Source organism: Stegodyphus dumicola, chromosome X1, assembly GCF_044657685.1.
Source record: "Stegodyphus dumicola isolate Sdum_Otavi_A_Nest chromosome X1, ASM4465768v1".
NCBI lineage: Eukaryota > Metazoa > Arthropoda > Arachnida > Araneae > Eresidae > Stegodyphus > Stegodyphus dumicola.
In genome coordinates this window covers 69,255,663-69,275,695 of record NC_140780.1, presented here as the reverse complement: position 1 = coordinate 69,275,695, position 20,033 = coordinate 69,255,663, and positions in this window count along the sequence as shown.

Below are 20,033 nucleotides of genomic sequence, written 5' to 3'. Positions count from 1 at the left end.
GAATTTTGATATGTATAATTTATTCTTGTATTAGATTGAAATGGACTCGGTGTTTTCATTTAGGATGTTTCCAAAGAGTTAGTTCAGTGTTTCATATTCAAAGATGATGAAGTTCATACAATGTTATTCATTAATAGACTTATCACACAGACCTTTTTAATAGACTTATTCTTAAATTTTTTGTTCAGACATAATGTTACTAATTAAAAACAGCATTAGAAAAGCAAATCTGGTTAAAAGAAAACTTCAGTTATTTTTAAAATTGATATTTTATATTTAAATGCTTTTGTTAATATAAAAACAACAATAAACGCATTTCTAAATAATAAGGTTATTAAGAATCCTTAAGAAAATTTGGAACATTTATAAAGGTTTGCAAGGTGAAAACATCGATTTTGTTATCAATCACATGGATTTGACCTTTTGAGTATGCTCCTGCTGGATTGATAGAAGCTTGGTGATCCTGTTATGAACAAATCTTAACAGATAAAGATATAACATGTGAATATGGAATCTAAAGGAAAGGTAAGGTTAGATTAGGGTCTTTGAATATGACTAAGCACATTGGTTATCAGCCTGAAGAAGAATGCTTTATGAAGAACTTTATAGGGAAAACTCGCTTGTATTGAAAAAAAAAAAAAAAAAAAAAAAAACTGCACTGCTTGTTCACCTGGATTTGAGCTGAGATTGAACTATCAGTTTTAACCACTCGTAGGACAAATCTAAAGAAAACGCTTGTAATATTATGTAATCAAAAATTAACTACACGTTATATGGCAGGATTGCTTTATAGTACTGAGTACTGAGGTAGAAAATACTTAATCTGCTTTTTTTTTTTTTTTTTTTTTTTTTTTTTGAAGTGTTTGGTAATGGTATTATTCATTTCATGTTTTTTCTATAATACATATAGAACACTAATATTTCTTTTACAAGTGTCTTTTTTTCATTTTTAAGTGCTTTGCTTGTTGATATTCTCAAAATTGCATCTGATAAGTAGTGCTATTATGTATATAATAGCCAGTGCTTAAATTGCATCAGAGCCCAGCTCCGGTACTTCTCAATTTTTAAAATAAATTACAATTCTAGCTGGAGCGCACCGGAGCCCTAAGATGAGGTCCGGTACTTCATTTTACAAAACTGAACTACAATTTCAAGGGGAAAAAAGTAGAATTCCTAACGTTTTAGTTTAACAATAAGCAGATCTTGCAATACTCAATTTCCCTAGAAATGCGAACTAATGGGAACATGAGACATTCAAATAAAGTCTCCTCACTGATATTCGGAAACCTTTCCCTTTAGGAATGGCAATAAATTTGGGGGACTTGAGTAGGAACGCGTAAATTTCTCGCCATGCTATCGTATCTAGTGTATTGTTATCGATGGTTAGAGTTAGTTATGCTCGCAGGAAGGAAAATTTGTGTTCTTAAATGTGCGTAAAGTGACAACGAGTACAATAAGAGTGAAATACTGCAATAAATGGCTCATTGCTTCTATACATCGTCTTGTCACAGTATCCACAAATGTAACCAAATACGGGGAGCGAAAAGTGTAACCAGTAACTTTACATTCATCCTTAGGATTCAGATTGAGGACTCATTTTACCCGTGACACACATCCGTTTAATGGCTATAATTATATCAACAAAGAGCCGCGGTCAAAGAAAACATTCTCTCTCACCAAGATTTCCCTCATTTTTTGTTTCCACCCTCTCATACGCTAACACCATCATTCTCTTTTGCCCTGTTTTCAGCATTATCTGAATTTTCATCAGCTATACTTTATAAATTTTAATTATTACTTTATATTATTTTAATAATATTTAATTTTTGTGATGATAAAAGAAGTTTTTTCACCCTACGATCAGAGCTTAAATTGGGCCGGAGCTCCCCGGATCCCGGCTCCGATGCTTCTTAGTTTTTGTAAAAAATCATAATTCCAGCCGGAGTGCACCAGAGCTCTAAACAAGAAGGATGCTGCACTTGTAATTGAATATTGTAATTGCAGCTTTTATGTAATTGAATAACAATTTCAGTAGGAATTCTATCTTGAAAATTTTATTTTTAGCAATAAATTTATATTAAAAATCGCTTATTAAATTGAAATTTATCTGTTTACATTTAATTTAATTTTAAATATTTAATTACTTTAATCTTTAATTATTAAATCTTTCAATAAATAATTAACTAATTATCTAATAGCTATAAATTAAATTGTAATTAATTATATATAATTATTGATTAAATAGCATTTAATAAACAATAAATAAGTAGATATTAATTAATTTGATAATAATTGACTATTGAATTTTAAAATTATTAATTAGTTTAATAGTCGTTTTATTTATTTACTCTTGTTCCCTATTTGCTGACGGTCTTCCATAGGGCTCCGGTACTTCTAATTTTAGAAATTAAGCTAAATAGCTATATATTATGTATAAATTATAATATAATGTATAACATATAATGCTATGTATTATGTGTGCTATTATGTATGTATAAATACAATAAACGCATATATAGATCAATATATTTTTAGTATATAATGATTCAAAATAAATTTTATGGAAAAAAAAACACACTTTTGACAGCAAAGAATTTCTGGACATCCCAAGTTAAATACATATGAAATCATTTGCTTACATTCAGTGAACGTTAAAATCAAAACAGGAACACAATGCTTACAACAGCCAGCAATTCCTCCTTTACATGAACAAGAAATTAAAAAAAAAAAAAAAATTATTTTTCCTTTTCCAACAATGAAATGTTTGTCGATTTCATGCGATCATTACACTATAGAACTTACCCTTCAATAGGAAGTCAAAATTTGTACACTGGGTTTTTCAAGTAAAATTCCGTGCTTTACCAAATGATGCGCTTTTTAAAATTCTCTCTGCTTCAGTAATATAGCGAGAATTTATTTCTCCTTGAACAAAATCAAACATTTCGCAAAAGCTAAGCAACTCCATTTTTGGATGGACGAAGTCAGATCACAAATCAAAATACCGGTTTTAACCGCCATACCTACATGCGAATTTAATCGCGGATAAAAAGATAAGGAAAAGTAGTAGAAAATATCATATCTAGAGCTTTAGCAACTTTCCACACTGAATGGTCGGTGTGCGAAAGACTTTCAATGAAGTTATCCCAGCAATTGTTTCTGTACTCTTGGATAAGTTTTCTGAGGTTCCGATTGGCAGCATTAAATCTTCTTTTGTCTTGGGTGGAGTGAGAACGTTGATAAATTTTTCTTAGTCTATTTTTCTCTGTAATTTTCTGTCTAATATTCTGTGGGACCATATAATTAGTCTGTTTTGGAATAAATTTGGCGTGGTTGATGGCTTCGTTGATTTTACTGCTAAGATAGACTGTGGCATCATGAATTTCGCTTTTATTAGTCATTTTAGTGGTAGCAGATATGTTTCCTTCAAGGTGTTAAGCATAGTTTTCCCAATTAATGCGGCACTTTATAGGCGGAAGACCATGCTTTAAGCCATACAAAGTGAAGCGTACTGGTAGGTGATCTGAAGAAAGTTCATTATCCACTTGGAGAAAAGGTATTTGAGGAACATTGAAGGTAATTAAGATGTCTAATACATCAGAAGTATTTGAGATTTGATGAAGAAGAGTAGGTTCATCTGGACCATAAATGTTGATATCAGGGTTGTTGATGATGTAATTATTAAGAATAATTCCGTCTGGATTATTTCGCCTGGAGTTCCAGTTAGCGTCCTTACAATTTAGGTCCCCCGCAATAATAGTTGGATAACTTGAGAATATAGTCAAGATCTTGAGTGCTGAGGCTATTGTTGAGTGGCTTATAAACAGCAATGATGAGATATTCATTATTATCACTGTTCAAAATAGATACACTTGCTTCAAAGCTCATAAGGGGAAGGGGAAAGATGGTACTGTTCAGACATTTTTTCATGAGAATAGCTGTACCGCCACTACGATTATGAAGACGGTCAGATCTATAGATGTTGTAGTTGGGAATTTTAAATTTGTCATTTGATTTGAGGTGGGTTTCACTTCATAAAATTACATCCAGACTGTGCTGGTTGATGTAGTTTTGAATTTCAATTTTTTGATTTTTAATACCATTACTATAAACTTGGCATAATTAATATGTTGCATGGTATTTGGATTAGCCGTATGGGCGTAATTATTGGCCGATGCTATTGGCACCAACATTAAGCACGCATGCGCATTGAGTTGTCGACTTTCAAAAGTTTAGAATGGAAAATGGGTTCCTTTTCTTATAAAGAGAAGGAACGCATTTCCTTTTATTAAAGTACATATAAAAAAGGGAGATTTTTATGTTCGCAATGTTTATCCTTTTCCTGAACGGTTTGAAGAGTTTAAATGACTGATTTAAAGGGGGGGGGAAATCGTGCTGACATTTTTTATACTTCTTAGAATACATTTAGCTTTAAAGATGTGTTTTGCTCAATCATGCCTTTAATTCATTCCTCTTTGAAAAATTTCGTCCGATAAAAGATACTAAAAATTAGACAGCGGATTTCTGTGTAGAAAATTTAGACATGAAATAAGTTAAAAGCGATTATATGAAATATTAAATGAATTATTCTGTATGCCTGCTTATTTTTTTTTATGGAATTCCTTGGCATTTTCAGGACACAAAAAGTACTTCAAAGAACTTTGAAATATTAGTACAAACACATTAATCAATTAAATTGAAATAAATAATGGGATGTAATTTAAAAAACAGTTATAATTTAATGTAAGAGATTTACATTTAAAAATTTGCACACACAAATGATTTATCAGATTTTGTAAGGCTTTATTTCATAAATAACTTTAATTTTGAAATATGGCATTTAAACCTATAAACCTGCGTGGATACTGAAGAAGTGCTGAATATATAAGAATATTATCATTTTCAGTAAGTTTTCTTACTGAATAATAAATTCTGACAGTCCTATGCTATAAGAGCAGGTCTAAGTTTGCATAAAAATTCCTCTGTTAAATAAAAGAATTTAAGTATTTTCTGTAGCCTTTTTGTCAATACACTAAAGATTTTAACTAATTACTTGTCCTCGCTTGCAATCAGAACCATCATTAAATCCCTATTTTATCTAATCATTTCCTGAACATTTTCATGTATGTAGATTGACTTCGTCTTTGTAACTGATAATTATTACTTGCAAGTTATTCTCTTGCTGGTGAACTACTAACAAATCTTTCTATTGCTGAGTTAGGGTTAACAACCTTCGCTCTCACTACCGCCTGCCTTACGGAAATCGGCGTAAAATGCGGCCGATGCTATTCGTACCAGCGGTGCGTTTAGCCGCTTAAGCTATTCGCCCCACCATTGACCACGCATGTGCATTGAACTGTTAGATCCATAACGGATTCTACGTACGCGAACCGCCTAAGAGTTGTAGTGAGTCTTTTAGTAGTGAGTTTATCACTTTTTAAGCGTTGGAGACTCTAAACTTTTAGAACCATTTTGCTTTCTAAAAGTTTAAAAAGCAAAATTGGTTCCTTTTCTTATAAAAAGAAGGAACACATTTCCTTTTATTAAAGTATATATAAAAAGAGGTAGATTGTTCGCAATGTTTATCGTTTTCCTGAACGGTTGAAATAGTTTAAATGACTGATTTGGGGGAGGGACAAAATCTTGTTTACATTTTTTTAATTTTCTTAGAATACATTCAGCTTCAAAGATGTGTTTTGCGCAATCAAGACTTTAATTCATTCCTCTTTGAAAATCTTCGTCCGTGGAAAGATAATAAAAATTAGACAGAGGTTTTCTGTGCAGAAAATTTAGACATGAAATAAGCGATTAAATCAACTATTAAATGACTAATTAATCACATAATACTTGTTAATAACAATTCTGTATGCCTGTTTATTTTTTATGGAAATATTTGGCATTTTCATGACACATAATGTACTTCAAAGAACTTAGAAGTATTAGTTCAAGCACATTAATAAACTGAATTGAAATAAATATTGGGATGTAATTTAAAAGACAAAAAAATTAATGTAAGAGATTTAGATTTAAAAATTTGCACACAGAAATGATTTATCAGATTGTATAAGGTTTTATTTCATAAATAACTTTGATTTTGAAATATGGCATTTGAACCTATAAACACGAGTGGATACTGAAAAAATGATGAATATATAGGAATATTATAATTTTTAGTAAGTTTTCTTATTGAATAATAAATTCTGGCAGTCCTTTGCTATAAGGCGTCTAAGTTTGCATAAAAATTCCTCTGTTAAATAAAAGAATTTAAGTAATTTCTGTAGCCTTTTTGTCAATACACTAAAGATTTTTTAACTAATTTCTTGTCCTCGCTTGCAATCAGAACCATCATTAAATCCCTATTTTATCGAATCATTTCCTAAACATTATCATGTATATCATAGATTGACATCGTCTTTGTAACTGATAATTATTACTTGCAAATTATTCTCTTGCTGGTGGACTATTAACAGCCCTTTCTATTGCTGAGTTAGGGTTAACAATCTTGGCTCTTACTTTCGCCTGCCTTACGGAAATCGGTGTAAAATGCTGGTAACTGGGCTGATTGGGCGTATGCGCGAACGTAGGTGGTGTAAATAGGCTTTTAGCTATTCGCACTGTCGGTGCGATTAGCCACTGCAGTAATTATTCATGCTCGTTCTGGATGAATATCTTTAGTGCGAGCCATTGCAATCTTGAGCCTGGAGTCGGGGTTAGAAGCCTGCTTGTATTGCTGGTAAATTCGGTAAATTTCAGTAATGAACCCGGTGAATTCTTCAAAGGATTGTTTTTCTATGTCTCTGTTTACTGATTTTCGTTTATTTTTGGAGGATTGGTCTTCTTTATCGTTATTATAGATTTCTTATTTATAGATTTCTTGAGGAATTTCCTGTCGTTAACCGTGTTTGGGTTGCTCTGGGTAATCGCTCCGTATGATTGGTTGTACGGGGCAGTGCCCAAATTACGTGATTCGGGGGATTCCGAGGATGGACGGCAAGAGTGACGGTCGCTCGTGTGACGAGCTCCCGCCAACTCAGCTTAATTCGGGGAATTTTAATGTCGATAATGATGTTATTGATCGCGGAAGCGAAAGACGCAGACAATCGACTCTGACGGGTTTATCACCCCGCGGCTTGAAAGCAAGGGAAGGCGCCTATTGTGGATCTCACAATAGATGATTTGGCACAAAACGCTAAAGAAACAAATGCTACTATTCCAAATTCTAAATTGCTAACCAGTTCAAAAAATGCTACTCCTAAAAAGGAGACGAGTACTAACAAGTACGAAAAAATTAAAAATTCCTTAATCAGCGATCAAACCAATGACGCAGAAATGGCCACTGAAAGTACAACTGAGGGAGTTAATTCCGAGCAGGCACGGAACGTATCCCCCCCACCGCAGTCTGAGATTCCGGCAATACATCTCAAAAGCAGCAAGAACTGGACGACACAAGTGTCTTTCATGAGAGAAATTGCCCCTAATTTACGGAGCATCCTGACTGGACCCTATCTAAAAATTTTTGTTCAAACAGAGCTGGAGTCCAGGGAGGTCACCCGCTGGATGAAGCAAGCCGGCATCCAGTTCAAAACTTTTGATCTCAAGCAGGACCGGCCAGTCAAAATTGTCATCAGAGGCCTCCCTGTTGAAACAGATGTCGGGGACATCAAAGAGGAAGTTGAGGCGATGGGATTTAAAGTGCATCGCATCGTTCGGCTTACTCAGCCTGGCTCCAGACACCCAATGCCACTTGTGTATTTACAAGTCATCCCTCACCCCTTCCTCGATCATCTGTTTGCTGTCACTGACATGTGGGGCACAGAGATCAGCATTGAGCATTACCGCGGGCACAAGGGCCCTACTCAGTGCTTTCGGTGCCAGGGCTTTTTCCATTCTTCGGAACTCTGCTGCCCCCTTCCAATCCGTTGTGTCAGATGCTCTGGACCCCATTGGGCACGTGAGTGTACCAAAGGCTTAGATGTACCTGCCACTTGCTGCAACTGCGGTGGAGATCATCCTGCTTCTTATAAATCTTGTCCCCGCTACCCAGGTAACAAACGGGCTCGTGGTAAAAATTCAGCGCCTAAGACAAGGGCAGCTGCTCAGACAACCCCCCGCAGGATTCTTCTAAGCTCCCAGCAACTGCTGAGACAAGACGTCCCATGCCTGCTCCCCCAAGCAACGCCAGTTCACCATCTTATGCACAGATGGTGAAGAACACCACCAAGCACGGATTCAAATCCACGAATCCCAGACTGCCGGCTGCAGAAGCCCCTGCAGCCCCAGCAGTGTCAGCCACAGCAGAGTGTAGCAATGATTCCGACGATGTCTTCTCATCTACACTAAAATGCTTAATTGAAATCTCCCGCGACCCAGCGGTAGACAAGCATATTCTGCTCCTTGCCTTCAAAAAAGCAATGCCTAAACTCAGGCAAGCAGATGCTTTAATGAGGGCATTTTATATCTATGAAAGCTATGTTGAGCTTTCAACCTAATTAGGCTTTTTTAGACCCATGTCTTCTGTTTTTCAGTGATGAACCTCTAATAACGGCTTAAAATTCAATTTTATGAATAACAGTTCAAACACCACCAGAGAACTGACCATTTGCTCGTGGAATGCCAATGTATTAACATCGAAAATTCACGAAGTTCGTGATTTTGTAGTAGAGCACGATATTGACGTGTTTTTAGTCCAAGAGACTCACCTTACCACAGGGAGTACTCCCAAAATTGGGAATTATGACATTTATTGTACTGGCAGGGTGTCACAGGGCAGAAATCCCTGTGGTGGCACTTGTATCTATGTGAAGCGTTCGTTAAAGCACCACATGATACCGTCCCCTGATTTAAATTTTTTGGAAGCGACAATCATCAAAATTTTCCTTCAAAATTCCTCCCCGCTGACAATAGTCTCAGCTTATCTACCTCCACTGTCTAGAGCACGTGGAAGGCCAGCTTTTCCTGTCAGTGATTTTGATAAACTTTTGAATATTTCAAATCACCTAATAATTGCTGGTGATCTAAATTCACGCCATACCGCATGGTTTTGTTCTAATAGGAACAGGTATGGTATTAGTCTAAATTCATGGTGCCAGAGTAACCATGTACAGATCATAGCTCCTACCCTCCCGACTTTTTACCCTGTTAGAGGGTCCCCTGCAGTTCTTGATCTGGCTGCCTTTTATAATATATTTTTTCGGTATGAGATAAAAGTGATTCAGGAATTGGACTCTGATCAGTACCCCGTTTTGATAACCCTAGATATTCAAAATCGATACTCAAAATTAGAGGAGCAAGTCTCAACAAATTGGGACGACTTTAGATTTATTTTGGAAAAAACTTCACTCCCTCCCATCAAAATTTCCAGCAATTCGGACTTTGACAGGCATATCAAAAGTCTGGAGTCTTTACTGAAAGAAGCGAGAGCTGCGGCTTCAAAACCACGCAAACACCCAGGTGCTAGGCTCCCACCTGAGACTAAATTCAAAATTAAGCAGCGAAATTACTTGCGAAGAATTTGGCAAAGGTCACGAGATCCCAATATCCATGCCCAATTTCGCAAGATACAGAACGAGATAAGGACCGAAACCTGCTTATTAAAACGAGCGGAGTGGAAAACATACATTGAGTCCCTAACGACTGAAGACAAATAGATTTGGCGCGCAGCCGCCCGATTACGCAAACATAAAACATACATTCCGCCCCTTCAAACGGCCGATGGCGCACAGATGGTCTACACTGACTCAGGCGAATGTCATAGCTGACAGCCTTGCAACTCAATTCACACCAAACCACGACTCCTACTGTAACCGCCCGGTTACACAGGGGTGCATACAAGCACGGGTTAAAGATTTTTTAACACAACCTATCACAACTGAACTCAGGCCAACGGACCCTACTGAAGTCATGGTTTTCGTAGATAAATTGAAACCTGACAAGGCACCTGGCATGGATTCTATTTCGAATCGCATGATCAAAAATTTCCCCCCTATGTTTATCGTATGGATCACGGTACTGATAAATTTAATGCTCAGGAGAAGCTATTTCCCCGACTGCTGGAAAATTGCAGCAGTCGTCAACATTCCAAAACCGGGACAAAATTTAAACTTGCCCGTCAATTACAGACCCATAAGTCTGTTATCTTCTCTCTCTAAGATCTATGAATTTGTCTTACTTAATCGCCTGAATGAATTCTGTCGGGATCAAAATTTACTAATCCCGGAACAATTCGGCTTCCGACCTAAACCAACACCTCCTTATAGAAGGAAGCCGGGACACTGGATTGTGACGTCACGCGTAGTCGTCTATGTCGAAACCCCGAGAGAGCAACGAAACAAAACAGGCTGCGCGCTAGTGCCGTACTTAACGTTGATTTCACTATTTGATATAGATACTTGGGTGGAATTTTATTCAGAGATTCAATTATATATAATGAATAATTTAATTACTTCAAAATTTAACACAATAAAATTTGACATAAATTTAAGAATTTTTTGTTTCTTATTTCTTGACTTTAATGAATTATACTTCCTTGTAGGTTTCACAGCAGCATTTAAAAAGTTAAAAATCAGCCATACTAACTCAAAAAAGGAATTTCTGACTTTTCCCTCATAATTTAAAATTGCTTTATATTTTTCTAATATTTATGAAAAAAACCCAAATTATTTGCATACAAACTATTACTTATCATTTCATTTTTCTTCCAATGAGTAATTTGTCTTTAAAAGAAAATGGTATAAAAATGCACTAAATTTTGTCTATAATATGCTATGTGTCTTGCAAGTTTCAAATAAATTAGTATATCAGAGGTTTGCTTAGCAAATAATTCAATGTGCAATTTAAAATTATTGCTTAAATCTGTAGAACCAATAATATTAGTTGTATATGTACTTAACTGTATTGTGTTAGTTATATAGCTGAACTTGAAAATAAAGATTCACAAGTGAAAAATAAAAAAATTTTATTTACAATTTTATGCAAGCAGTCAGCATAACAACACAACACCTAAGTTATAACATACAAATAAGTTAAAACCAGCTGATCTCTTTTTATCAATAAATTATTCAAACTTTCTTGTAAAAATTGAAGCAGAAATCTCATTAAGCATATTGCCATACTAAGAAATCTCATCAATTCTTATTTATTAACAGGTGTGAAAATTTCAAAACTGCTTCTATATTAATTGGGTCTCATCAGAAACAATAAGATGAGACTATGTGACCTTAATATTTAAATTTTGATACTGCAAGTTCAAGTTTCTATTCGTTAAATTTCAACCCATTTTGTCTGGCAATTACAAACACCGTTATTAACTTTTTACAACAGCCAATTAATAGTTTCAAAATGTATTACGATACTGCCATAATATGGATAAATATCGGGCAAACACTTGAGAAGACCGTCCATTACCATTTAAAACACTTCAGGTGCACAAATGATATTAAATTTTATACGATGGCTATTATTATTTATGAAGCATATAAAGATACATTCAACAGCAAATGGATGTCAGCATCACCAGTATATGTAAAAACATTTATTGATGTTGTGTAAAGGAAGTGATTATCAGTTAATGTTTCAAATATAGAAAATAATAAAAAATGTTTTACCTATGCACCAGTATCCAATTTGAAAGTATCTGGTCACTACATGCAACACAATTTTGTTGTAATTTTTCCAAGCTAAAATCGTGATCTAAGTTACTCGCTATCAGGCTTGTTTAATTTAAGCAAAGAATATATCAAAATGATTTGTCCAGAAAGCCACCAGTCTTAATTATGGGACACCGGTAATTTCAAAATGCACATGAAAATCACAGGTTTGTGAAATGAGTGCTCCTAATCAGAGACACCCTTTATTCAGCTTATTTAATATTTTACAATATTCTTTTAGCTGTTATTTAAAATTTTACACTTTTCTTTTCAGAATTTACGTGTTATTTTTTTCAGGTTTGACAAGTTAATTTTTTTTTTCAGGTTTTCCTTTCAGATTTTGCGGTGTGCGCTTCAAGTAAAGCATTTTTTCTCTGCTTATTTTTGTAGCTCTTATTTAATATTTTACAATATTCTTTTAGCTGTTATTAAAAATTTTACACTTTTCTTTTCAGAATTTACGAGTTATTTTTTTCAGGTTTGACAAGTTAATTTTTTTTTTCAGGTTTTCCTTTCAGATTTTGCGGTGTGCGCTTCAAGTAAAGCATTTTTTCTCTGCTTATTTTTGTAGCTCTTATTTAATATTTTACAATATTCTTTTAGCTGTTATTTAAAATTTTACAATATTCTTTTCAGAATTTACGAGTTATTTTTTTCAGGTTTTCCTTTCAGATTTTGCGGTGTGCGCTTCAAGTAAAGCATTTTTTCTCTGCTTATTTTTGTAGCTCTTATTTAATATTTTACAATATTCTTTTAGCTGTTATTTAAAATTTTACACTTTTCTTTTCAGAATTTACGAGTTATTTTTTTCAGGTTTGACAAGTTAATTTTTTTTTTCAGGTTTTCCTTTCAGATTTTGCGGTGTGCGCTTCAAGTAAAGCATTTTTTCTCTGCTTATTTTTGTAGCTCTTATTTAATATTTTACAATATTCTTTTAGCTGTTATTTAAAATTTTACACTTTTCTTTTCAGAATTTACGTGTTATTTTTTTCAGGTTTGACAAGTTAATTTTTTTTTCAGGTTTTCCTTTCAGATTTTGCGGTGTGCGCTTCAAGTAAAGCATTTTTTCTCTGCTTATTTTTGTAGCTCTTATTTAATATTTTACAATATTCTTTTAGCTGTTATTTAAAATTTTACAATATTCTTTTCAGAATTTACGAGTTATTTTTTTCAGGTTTGACAAGTTAATTTTTTTTTCAGGTTTTCCTTTCAGATTTTGCGGTGTGCGCTTCAAGTAAAGCATTTTTTCTCTGCTTATTTTTGTAGCTCTTATTTAATATTTTACAATATTCTTTTAGCTGTTATTTAAAATTTTACAATATTCTTTTCAGAATTTACGAGTTATTTTTTTCAGGTTTGACAAGTTAATTTTTTTTTTCAGATTTTGCGGTGTGCGCTTCAAGTAAAGCATTTTTTCTCTGCTTATTTTTGTAGCTCTTATTTAATATTTTACAATATTCTTTTAGCTGTTATTTAAAAATTTAGAATATTCTTTTCAGAATTTACGAGTTATTTTTTTCAGGTTTGACAAGTTAATATTTTTTCAGATTTTACAAGTTATTATTTTTTTCAAATTTACAAGTTATTTACTATATCTTTTGCTTATCTGTGAGCTAATTTAAGATTTTACAATATTCTTTTCAGGTTTTACAAGTAAATTTTTTCAGGTTTTTCTTTCAGATTTTGCAAGTTAATTTTCTGTTTATTATCGTGCTTAACTTGATTATTATTTCAGAAGTAATAAGGCATATATATTCAGCACTGTTTTTATCCTTAATTAATTACTGGGCGTTATTAAAGTTTGATTTTTTACTTTTTGGGTAACAAACATTTCCATTAATTACCTTTTTTTCTATGTAAAAACTCTGGTTTGGGAATACTTACTTCGAGTACCAATATTTATTTTTCATAGGTACAGAAGAAACTGAAAAGTATTTTTTTTTTTTTTTTTTTTTTTTTGCAAAGCTGTTTCTTATGCTTGGTTGATTTTAAACACAGCATTATTGATATATATTTCCGTACAATAATTTTGGTTTTTTGTTATGAATATTATGCGCTAAGTTATACAGCTGCTATTTACAGCATATTTATATATACACACCATGATAATGACTCTGTGTATTGATGCAATTTAAAAATCATCTAAATATTACTGTTTTTTCAAGTGTTCCTATTTAGATTGCCATTTGTATTTTTCTGATAACTACAGAGTTCTTATGTTGTTAAACTAATAACACTAAGAATATTTTATATACTAATATGTCATCGATAAGTTCTAGGTTTTGTTGTGCTTCTTGTGACTGCTCATTTTCTGTTAAAAGTAATTTATATAGACACATAAGAAATTTTCATTCTGAACATAAGTTGGAAACTTATAATGAAAGAGATTGTACTCTGTGTAATGAAAGGTTTACTTCTATGAAAGAGTTGCATGACCACATAGATTCTGTCCATACAGATATAAGGTTAAATTTTCAGGAACTTATTTTTCATTCTAAATCTGAATTCGAAAATTGGAAAGAAGATGTTGAAAAAAGTAGTCAGTCCTTTTTTGCCAAACGAACGACTAAACGTTTGGCAGATGGGACAATTCTTAGTTATTTCTTATGTAATAGAAGTGGTTCATGTAAAATAAAAACTGACAGAATACGTCACATGAAATGTGGAGGTTCAATTAAAATAGGGAAAACATGTCCTGCTGAAATAAAAGTGTCAGATAAAGAGATCGGGGATATTTTTGAAATTAAAGTTAGTTACCAATCAGTGCATGTTGGTCATAGGCATGAAGTTGGGAAATTGCCGCTCTCAAAAACTGAAAAATCTAAATTAGCAGGTATGATGCAGCAAGGTATTCCAAAAGAAAAGATTTTAATGTCCATTCAAAGTAGTTATTCACCAACAAAAAGAATTGGTGTTACTCACTTAAAAGATTTACAAAATATTTCTAGAGGTATTCAGGTAAATAATGAAATTGTTTTTGACACTAATGATGCAGTATCGGTGGACTTAAAAGTCCAGAAAATGAAAGCTGAATCTGGTATCCAATTTTGTTGTACAAGAAAGTTGGTGACGAACTGCCAGGTTTTCAAGGTGTATCAAGGGATGATTTCCTTTTAGGGCTTATGAATGGTGCCCAACTTAGGTTGCTGGAATTAAACAGCAGCTGTATTATGATAGACTCTACTCATGGTATGAATCAGTATGGATTTCAGTTAACTTCTGTACTTGTCAATGATGATAATCATGAAGGTTTTCCTGTTGCTATTTTGTATTCATCAAAAATAACAGCACAAACTTTTATACCATTTTTTTCAGCTATTAAAGATAGAGTTCCTAATCTTAAACCTAAGGTTTTCATGTCAGATGATGCTCCGGCATTTTATAATGCATGGTGTCAAGTTTTTGGTTAAGTTGATAAGTGTCTTTTGTGTAGCTGGCATGTTCGCAGAGCATGGAATAAAATCTTATCTAAAATAAAAAACAGTGACTTAAGGTTAAAAATTGCAAATGAGTTAGTGCAAATAATGCACGAAATTGACATAGTGTCTTTCAAAAGAATTTCGGATATCTTTGTCACCAGCTGTTTGTCTAATGAAGAAACAAAAGCTTTTGGAGAATATTTCTACAAAAATTATATGTCTCAGCCTGAGAAATTGGCCTATTGCTATCGAATTGGATTAGGGGTTAATACAAATATGAAAGTTGAAAGGTGGCACAAGCAGCTTAAGTATGAACATGGTAACGCAAAGGTGATAAAGAGACTAGATTATTCTTTATCTTTGGTGTTAAATGCTATTGCAAGGAAACTGATGAATCGTGCAATATCTTTAGAACGTCATAAATTGACAACTAGGGTCACAGAAATTCGTAAGCGACACAGACAGAGTATGAGTATGCCTGAATATCAGGTAATTGAAATCGAGCCTAAGAAACAGTGGTCAGTTTCGAAAGCTGTTATTTCAAGAGAAATTACATTTTATGATGTTCGGATTCATGATCCTTGTGCATGTAGCATAAGGTGTGATGACTGTAATATTTGTATTCATGCATTCTCCTGTACTTGTATTGATTATAGTATCCGTTTCAGTATTTGTAAGCATATTCATCACGTATGTCAAAACCAGGTAACTGAAGTTCAGAGATCTGGTGTGACAGAAAATGATGAGTTTCATTCAGATAATTTGGTAATTGATGTGACTGAGAGGGATTCCAGGCATGCCAAAGATATAAGGTTAAATTTTCAGATAAGGTTATCTGAATTCCTGTAAGCAGGAATCGATTCGATATATAGCATCCAGGAATATCATTCACTAGGCATGCAAAAGGAAAAGAAATGGAAAGGCAAGCAGATTTTTTGTCCATTTTTGTTTTATGCACTTTTAGCATGAACAACTGTTTGTAATATTTATAAAAAAAAGTACATGCATAGCTATTGGGCTCCCACCAGCGACAAAGGCCCCTGAACACTAGCACTTCAGTCCCGGGTTCACGTTCCGATGAACAGGCTGGCTGCAAGGGCGTTTTCGTGTTTTCCCCATGTGTAACGTGGGTACGAGCCAAGTTTCCCTTGAAAAGTCCTCTACGGGGCATCTCTTCATCCCAGCTTATTATTATTGGAAAAAGGCACTCTAGAAGTCCATTTGTTAATAAAATTAAAATCTTTAATGTTGAAGTTCCGCTTGTGAACAAAGCTACTTATCTTGGAGTTATTTTAAACAATAAATTAACATGGAAAGACCACATCCAGAAAGTAAGAGGCAAAACTGTTGCGGCTATCAAAGATCTTATTCCTTTAATCGGAAATAATTCAAAACTCGACCTACGCAGAAAAAGACATATTTATACTGCCATTATTCGGCCTATCTTTTCTTACGCGTCTCCTGCCTGGGCGACTTATTCGAAAAATGATATCAAGAAGTTGCAGATCACACAAAACAAATTTTTAAGGCAAATCACCAATGCTCATTTTTATGTTTCCAATGAAACTCTGCACAGAGACTTAAAAATAGAGAATGTCGAGAACTTTCTCCATAATGCAAATCGGAAATTTTTTGATAAGGCGAGAAACTGCTCGTACATGAAGCACTTCAAAGTTTTCGACTACACTGTATTCCCAGAAGATAGTAAAATCAGACCATTAGCTGCCTTCCTTACCAGGGACACTAACTTTCCTACTTAGCTATCTTTCATGAAACTTCATTTTTGTATATATTGTACATAAATTGTCGTATTATAACTCGTTTTATTTTGTATTTTGTATTGTATTTGCTCACTTTTGTTTTTTCCGTATGTATTACCTTATTGGTTTTTATTAATATTTCACGATTTATCATAACATACCTATCAGGAATAATTTTACCATGACACTTCACACATTGCTGCCTCTCCTGGTCTTGGGCTATTGTTCGTTACTCTGTTTGTGGCGTCATGTAGTCACCCCCTCTTCTTTCATTTCCTATTGCCTCCTATCACTCGGCCCAGACACTGTTTATGTCTTGTGCCCAATGGGCGTATTTGTCATGAGCCGGACACGTTGCATCACATGCAATATTTCGGCATAAATTATAATGAATGAATGAATGAATGAATGGGGCATCTCTTCCCTTTTCGTGTAATGCCTAATGGCGGAGCATGTAATAAATAAAGACATACATCTAAAGAGCTGAATTCCGTAACTTGTCAGTGCTCCCTGGTTCGTTATAAATATTCAAATTTGTGTTGAGCTTAAAAAAAAACTCTCATATAAATTCTCATCAATGTGCATGATTTTATTCTGTCAGCCTCTCACCGGGTTTTTCAAAATTCCGAGTAGAATATGCTCTACTTCCAAGTTTGACCGAGAATGACTCGATAGTTGGTTTTGTTTTTCAAAGTTCATTCATATGCTGTTTACTATAATATTTCGTGTTAAAGAACTTTTCTCTAAAGAACTTCTGTGCTGATTTTGGTAATCGCTTAACGCTTACGCGCAAATTTTTCTTCAATTAACCAGTGAAAGCAGTACTTGTCAGTCTCACAACACTAATAGCTGTATTTCTTTCTTAACGCTTATGCGCAAATTTTTCTTCAATTAACCACTGAAAGCAGTACTTGTCAGTCTCACAACACTAATAGCTGTATTTCTTTCTCGCCAGTTGTCTTATTTATGTCACATATGGGAAAAAAATAAAAATATCCCTTTGGATACGAACGAGGAATACTAAGAACAAATGCTTCTGGGAATCGTACCCAGTGTATATCAATAACTTCCTTATTATCAGTAAGTTAATGAACAATGGTTTATCAATAACTCTCTCCCTTATTATCAGTAAGTTAATGAACAATGGTTTATCTTTTGCTTATACATTAGATAACTTGAAATGCATATCAACACTAATTGTCTCTAATTACAAGCGTAGTGCAGATTTGCTCCGCTGTACGGGAATAGAACATTGTAATGAAGCGGTCCTAAGGGGAACTGGCGTAGAGTTGTACGGTTTTCCTTATTTTGCGTAACAAATTTATTTTAAGTTTGATACCTGTACTGAACTTCTCAACTTCCCCTCACATTCTCTCGCCAGGATGTAAATTTAAAGTTAAGTGAAGTGCGTATTTAAACGGGTAAATCTCTGAGTTTATTCAGAGCCAAAATCTCTAATATTAACTTAGACCCCAATTCTATATGGAAAATCATTAAAAACTTGAAGAAGCCTTGAATCCAAAATCGGCCCCTCAAGGATGCACAAAGATTAGTCTATTCAAACTCTGAGAAGGCAGATCTTTTTGCCAACCACATTTCTGAACAGTTCAAACCCAACACCCAGCCGTCTAATCAGGAATCGGAAAATGAAATTACCAATTTTGTGGAAAAGTGGATTATGTCGCGGGCTCCTCGCAATACTCCCAAATTTGCTTCTCAACTGAAAATTAAAAATATTATTAGATCGCTTAATCGGAAGAAAGCACCTGGGATTGATTGCATTAATAACAAAATGCTGATTAATATACCTGACAGTTTTATTAGTAAGATTACCAGCATCCTGAATGTCTGCCTGCAAAATTCGTACTTTCCCAACTCATGGAAACACGCACTTATTTTCCTAATTCAAAAACCCGGAAAACCACATGATAAACCTTCAAGCTACCGACTCATAAGCTTACTGTCTGCTCTCAGTAAAATCCTAGAAAGAATTATCTATAATCGCATTAAGGATTACCTCAGCGTAATAACTTCAAACATGTGGATTCCGTAAGGAACTGTCCATAACAACACAACTTGTGAGAATCACAGAATTCATCGGAAGCGCGCTGCACAATAAAATGGGTACTGCCATCCTGACGCTAGAAGTGGTCAGAGCTTTTGACTGCGTCTGGCGTACAGGTTATGGCTTTCGTCTATGGATGCCATTTTTGGCTTGCTGCAGATAAAACGATGATAGCTTAGCTCGATGATTTTTAACATTTTTATTTCACACTAGAAAAATGTATATATTTTAACACACGCTAATATTGTTTTCACCTGCTAATATTGTTTTTTTCTTCATTATTTATCTCATGTATGTTATCCACGTTATATCTGGTCATCAGGGCGTCAAGTAGAGTTTCTGATCATTCTTGGTGGTTTTAATTTTCTTGGCTTTCTTTTTGGGAGATTTGATAAAAACTTCTTTTCTAAATTTCTGCGATTTCGATGATCTAAAAGATTTATTCAAATCCGTGTCATCTTCCGTAGCATTCGAAAGTGTCCTAAAGAAGGACATATTTTAGTGTACCCGAGGGTACCTGCAAACCAGGACTTAAAAGAGGAGGGCCAGCTCATAGAGCTTTTTCCCCTGAAACAGGCAGCGGGGAGTGATGACGTAGCTATGATGACACTGAGCGCGGAGATGCAATTGTCAACATAGAAATTAGCGTTTTAAATTTGAAGAACCAGCGTTTAAAATGAGCTGTGTGTGAAAGATAGCTATAATTTGGAAGAGACAATGTTACTGCAGTATGCATTTTACACTGAACATTAAAAAATTTAATAGTACTTACTCAATTTTAAAATAACAGATAAAATGCGCTACTCTTAGCATAAAGTTCCTTTTTTTTTTTTTTCCTTTAAATGTCTGTTTATTTCTACTCATTTCTTTATCTGCATGTTAACTAAGAGAACTGTACTACTGCTTCTAAGATAACTATAATAACAGCTATTTAAAATTAATCAAAAAACAATCTTAAATTAGCATGGTTTTCAAAATTTCTGCTAATCTAAGTTTGAGTTTCAGCCTAATTGTAATTTTACATTGGCATATTTTTCTCCCGATTCAATATAATAACATATATTTTTTTAATAATTTTGTAACTTAGGCTTACGTCAATATTACATTTAAATAAATGCATTAAGTTTGTTATCTTAATTTACACAAA